Raw genomic sequence first — 6,013 nt, 5'->3', positions numbered from 1 at the left:
GGAACTTTTAACTTTTAACACATTTATTAAAATGAGATACAAAGTGATTTGAATATTATTTTGTTAGAAATAATGTGTGAACCACTTTTTGAAGACAGTGATCTGGTAAACACAGAGCCAAACTTGGAAGACACTGGCAGTTTCAAATCATCTATGCAAAATCACCACTTTTTTTAGAAAGCCATCAAGTTGACAACTGAAAGATTTCTTTAGCATGTGTGACATTACACAGTAAGAGGAGATAAGAATTGAAAAGAAAAATAACAAAATGTGGTATATAACTGCCAAAAGTCAAAGAATACTATGCATGTTTATCTCTAACTCTGAAAGCATGGTAATATAAAAAAATGATAATAGAATTTGCCTCTGAGAGTAGGCAGTGGAAGTCTTAGTTTTTTGTTTTGTTTTTTCTCTTTCAACGTGTATATTAAAGTAAAATACAAATGAGGTTTTAGCCTTGTTTAGAAGCTACTTTCTACTCATGGATTTATAGTATACTGATAGCAAGAAAAGGGAAAAATAGTTATATCTTTTCTTGATACTAAAAAAGATACTTACTCATTTTATATATTTTATTTGAATCAGGATCCAAACATTGCAGTTGGTTAATAAATCTCTTAAGTTTCTTTTTGTTCCCTACAATATCGTTGTTCAAGGGACTGATCTTTTGTCCTGTGTGTCCCACTCTGAATTTTGTCCTTTAATATGTCCCCCTGTTCTCTATGTTTCCTGTAGATTAGCAGTTAGATCTAGGCCTGATCAGATTGAAATATGATGTTTGTAGCAAGAATACTTCATAGGTCATAGTGTGCATTTCCATTAGGAAGTATGTGATGTTGAATGATCTTTTGTGTGGTTATCCACCATTGATGATCATTGCTACAATTCCTTATGCCAATATCTATCCACTCGTTTTAGAACTTGCCAAAGACCCCAAAGCCTTAGATGTTACAAAAAGGAAAAAATGGGAAGTAGGGGAATTGAATAGAAGTAGTGAAGAAGACTTCCGGTCAAGAAGGAGGTGTAGGTGGAAATACTGTCCCTCCTCCCACAACCAAATTTAATGACAACAAAGATTTAGAAACAAAAACACAATGAAAACAGAAAATTGAACTGTACTGAAGTCCGACAACAATGAACCATTCATCCAGACTAGTAAGAGGGGCGGAGTTGAAGGTTGGCAGAGAGGGGTCCCAGCAGAAAAAGGTGGTGGTTGGTGGACCTGGACGGGTCAGGGACAAAACGAGCAAACCCAGTAAGGCTCGTAAGGCAGCTGGCTGATCGCAGACACACCTTTGCGCACAGATAAAACAGGCAGAGAGACAGACTGCACAACCCAGGTTCACAGTGATGAGAAATAAAGCCTAAAAGCACTGATTGGAAAAACTTCCGGGGTTTGAGATGCTGGGAGAGGCTCTCAGGCTCACAGAGAGTTCGTTGGAGTGACCCCACAGGGTCTTAGAATGTACACAAGCCCACACACCCAGGAACCAACACCAGAAGGGCCCCAGAAGGGCTTGTGGGAAGCAGCAGAGGCGACCAAAATCCGAGAGAGAGTGGAACAAACGCCATTGCTCCCTCTGACCCCGCCCCCACATACAGAGTCACAACCCAGCTACTTGGGTTGCACCACCCTGGTGAACACCTGGTGAGCCTCTGCCCCTCATATGTAACAGGTGCGAACAGATCAAAACATGGCTCACACAGAAGAACAATTCAAAGCCCCAGAGCCAATACTTCTAAGCAACAAAGAGATAGCCAACCTATCAGATGCACAGTTCAAAACACTCGTGATCAGGATGCTCATAGAACTGGTTGATTTGGGTCGCAAATTAGATGAAAAAATGAAGGCTAAACTAAGGGAAATGAAGGAAAATGCACAGTGAACCAAGAGTGATGGAAAGGAAACTGGAACTCAAATCAATGGAGTGGACCAGAAGGGAGAAACAAACAAAAGAATGGAGAAACAGGAATTTTTAAAAATGAGGAGAGGCTTTGAAACCTCTAGGACATCTTTAAATGTTCCAACATCCAAATTATAGGGGTACCAGAAGGGGAAGAGGAAGAGTGACAAGTGGGAAACTTATTTGAACAAATAATAAAGGAGAACTCCCCCAATCTGGCAAAGGAAATAGACTTCCAGGAAGCTCAGGGAGTCCCAAAGAAGGTGGACCCAAGGAGGAACACACCAAGGCACATCATAATTACATTAGCCAAGATTAAAATGAAGGAGAGAATCCTAGAAGCAGCAAGAGATAAAGGGACAGTCACATACATAGAAATTCCCATCAGACTGTCAGCTGATTTCTCAAAAGAGACCTTATAGGCAAGAAGGAGCTGGAAAGAAGTATTCCAAGTCATGAAAGGCAAGTACCTACATCCAAGATTGCTCTATCCAGCCAAGCTTTCATTTAGAATGGAAGGGCAGATAAAGTGCTTCCCAGATAAGGTCAAATTCAAGGAGTTCATCATCACCAAGCCCTTATTATATGAAATGTTAAAGGGACTTATCTAAGAAAAAGAAGATGAAGAATATGAACAGTGAAAGGACAGCAAACTCATAGTTATTAACAACCACACCTAAAACAAAAGCAATCTAAGAGGACAGCTAGATCAGAAGCAGAGCCACAGAAATGGAGATCACCTGGAGGGTTAGCAATGGGAGTGGGAGGAGGAGAAGGGAGGAGAAGGTATAGAGAATAAGTAGCATAGACGGTAGGTAGAAAATAGGGGGGAGGGCAAGAATAGTATGGGAAATGTAGAAGCTAAAGAACTTGTGATACATGGACATGAACTAAAGGGGGGGAATGTGGGTGGAAGAGGGTGTGCAAGGTGGAAGGGAATGAAGGGGGGAAATGGGACTACTATAATGGCATAATCAATAAAATATATTTTTTAAAAAAGAAGCAGTGAAAAGGTACAACTTCCAGCCCTGGCCAGGTGGTTCGGTTGGTCGGAGCATTGTCCTATTCACCAAAAGTTTGCATGTTCAATTCTTGGTCAGGGCACATACCTACATTGCAGATTGTATCCCCATTTGGGGTGCACAGAGGAGGCTGCCAATTGATGTTTCTCACATCAATGTTTCTCTCGCTTGCTCTCTCCTCTGCAAAAAACAAACAAACAAAAAAACCTCACTAAAAACATGTCCTTGGGTGAGGATTTTTAAAAGCTAAATATGTAAACAAAAAATACTTTAATAAATACTTCATATGCTATCTTTTTTCTCATTCTAATTTCTTTCCTTATTCTTTATTTTCCTCAAGTTGGAGTTCTAAGAGTTAAATTTCAAATACTAACTTGGTTTTGCTTAATTTTAGTCCTCTGGGCTTTTGTTACCTCATTAGCTTGAGTGCTTTTGGGAGGGTGGTTTAATGCTTTCCTGGGAGAACACACCACTGTCATTTTGTACAACTTACAAAAGAATGTGAAAATCATCTTAGAGATTCATTTTTTAAAAAGATTTATTTTTAGAGAGAGGGGAAGGGTGGGAGAAAGATGGAGAGAAACATCAGTGTATGGTTGCCTCTTGCATGCCCCCTACTGGGGACCTGGCCCACAACCCAGGCATATGTCCTAGACTGGGAATTGAAGCAGCAACCCTTTGGTTCACAGGCTGGCACTCAATCCACTTAGCCATACCAGCCAGGGTGAGATTAATTTTTTAAGAAAAAATTTTAGCCCTAGCTGGTGTAGTTCAGTGGATTGAGCATGGGCCTGAGAACCACACGATCACAGTTCGATTCCCAGTCAGGGCACATGCCTGGGTTGTAGGCTAGTTCCCAGCAGGGGACTCACGAGAGGCAACCATACATTGATATTTCTCTCCTTCTCTCCTTCCCTTCCCCTCTAAAGATAAATAAATAAAATCTTTTAAAAAAATTTACAGAATTTATTGGGGTGATATTGGTTAATAAAATTATGTAGGTTCCAGGTGTACAGTTCTATAAAACATCATCTATATATTGTACTGTGTATTCACCACCCAAAGTTAAGTCTCCTCTGTCACTATGTATCCCCCCTTAATCCTCTTCTCCCTTCCCCTAACCCCACTTCCCTCTGTAGTCACTGTACTGTACCACCTCTACAAGGTAGTTTTCTTTTTTTGCTTAATCCCTACACTATTTTTACCCAGCCCCCGAACCCCTTTCCCCTGTAACAGCTGTCAGTCTGTTCTCTGTAGCTATGAGTCTATTTCTATTCTGTTAGCTTATTTTGTTCATTAGATTCCACATATGAGTGAAATCACATGATACTTGTCTTTCTCTGACTGGCTTATTTCACTTGTATAATATTCTCCAGGTCCAAACATGCTGTCACAAAAGGTAAGATTATCTTCTTTTTATGACAAAGTAGTATCACATTGTGTAAATGTACTACAGCTTTTTTTTAAAGTATTTTTATTGATTATACTATTACAGTTTTCCCAATTTCCCTCCTTTATCCCCCCTTCACCCTGCATCCCCCAACCCTCCAGCATTCCCCCTCCTTAGTTCATGTCCATGGGTTATACATGTAAGTTCTTTGAGTCCTCTGTTTCCTATACCATTTTTGTCTTTCCCCTCTATTTTATTCCTACTAATTATGCTTCTTCTTCCCTGTACCTTTCCCCCCCATTCCTCCCTTCTTCCTCCCCACTGAACTCCCTCTGTGTGATGTCCATTTCTCTGATTCTGTTCCTGTTCTGGTTGTTTGCTTAGTTTTTGTTTTCATTGTTTTTCTTTTCTTTTAGGTTCATTTGTTTATAGTTGTGAATTTGTTGTCATTTCACTGTTCATATTTTCTATCTTCTTTTTCTTAGATAAGTCCCTTTAACATTTCATATAATAAGGGCTTGGTGATGATGAACTCCTTGAATTTGACTTTATCTGAGAAGCACTGTATCTGCCCTTCCATTCTAAATGAAAGCTTGGCTGGATAGAGCAATCTTGGATGTAGGTACTTGCCTTTCATGACTTCGAATACTTCTTTCCAGCCCCTTCTTGCCTGCAAGGTTTCTTTTGAGAAATCAGCTGATAGCCTTATGGGAACTCCTTTGTAAGTAACTGTCTCCTTTTTTCTTGCTGCTTTTAGGATTTTCTCATTGTCTTTAATCTTGGGTAACTTAATGATGATGTCCCTTGGTTTGTTCCTCTTTGGGTCCAATTTCTTTGGGACTCTGGGCTTCCTGGACTTCCTGGAAGTCTATTTCCTTCTCCAAATTGGGGAAGTTTTCCTTCATTATTTGTTTAAATAAGTTTTCAATATCTTGCTGAGATAGACAGCAAGAATAATTTTTAATCTTAGAACTATTTCTGTATGTTAATTTTAGTAGCTGCCCTTTTCTGAAAATTCCAATTTCTAGTTGATTTTCTAACATCTGGCAATTTTAAAATTAACTATTAGTAAAGAAATAGAGTAAAAATTTATGAAAAACAAAATTTTTTCATTAATTGTTGAAACTAAGAAAAGAAATCACACCATAAAATAATCTATTCAATATTTTTTTAAAAAGGTTTATTTATCTATTTCTAGAGAGACGAAGCGAGGGAGAAAGAGAGGGAGAGAAACATCAATGTGTGGTTGCCTCTCACACACCCCAACGGGAGACCCAGTTGGCACCACAATAATTCGCATATTGGAATGTTTTGGGTTGTCTCAGAGAATCCTCAGCCTCTCTTCGTTTTTTGGATTCTTGTTTCTTCATGCTGTTCTGGTTGGATGTTTATTTCTTCCTTTTGTACCAAATCATTGCTTTGAATCCTGGTTTCCTTCTTGTCACTGTTGGTTCCCTGAATATTTTGCTTTATTTCATTTTGGGTATTTTTCATTTGTTCTTTCATCTTTTGACCAAGCTCAATCGTTTCTGTGAGCATTTTGATTACCAGGGCTTTAAATTCTCCATCAGATAGGTTGGCAATCTCCTCATCGCTTATTTCTGAGGTTTTGCTGTGTTCTTTCATTTGGGCCATATCTCTTTGTCTTGCTTGGCACATGTAAGGGGCGGGGCAGTAGGTATTCACTCAGGCAGGGC

This window comes from Sturnira hondurensis, unplaced genomic scaffold (assembly GCF_014824575.4).
Source record: "Sturnira hondurensis isolate 20B ecotype Veracruz unplaced genomic scaffold, ASM1482457v3 Scaffold0006413, whole genome shotgun sequence".
Taxonomy (NCBI): domain Eukaryota; kingdom Metazoa; phylum Chordata; class Mammalia; order Chiroptera; family Phyllostomidae; genus Sturnira; species Sturnira hondurensis.
Note: the sequence above shows the minus strand (reverse complement) of the source record.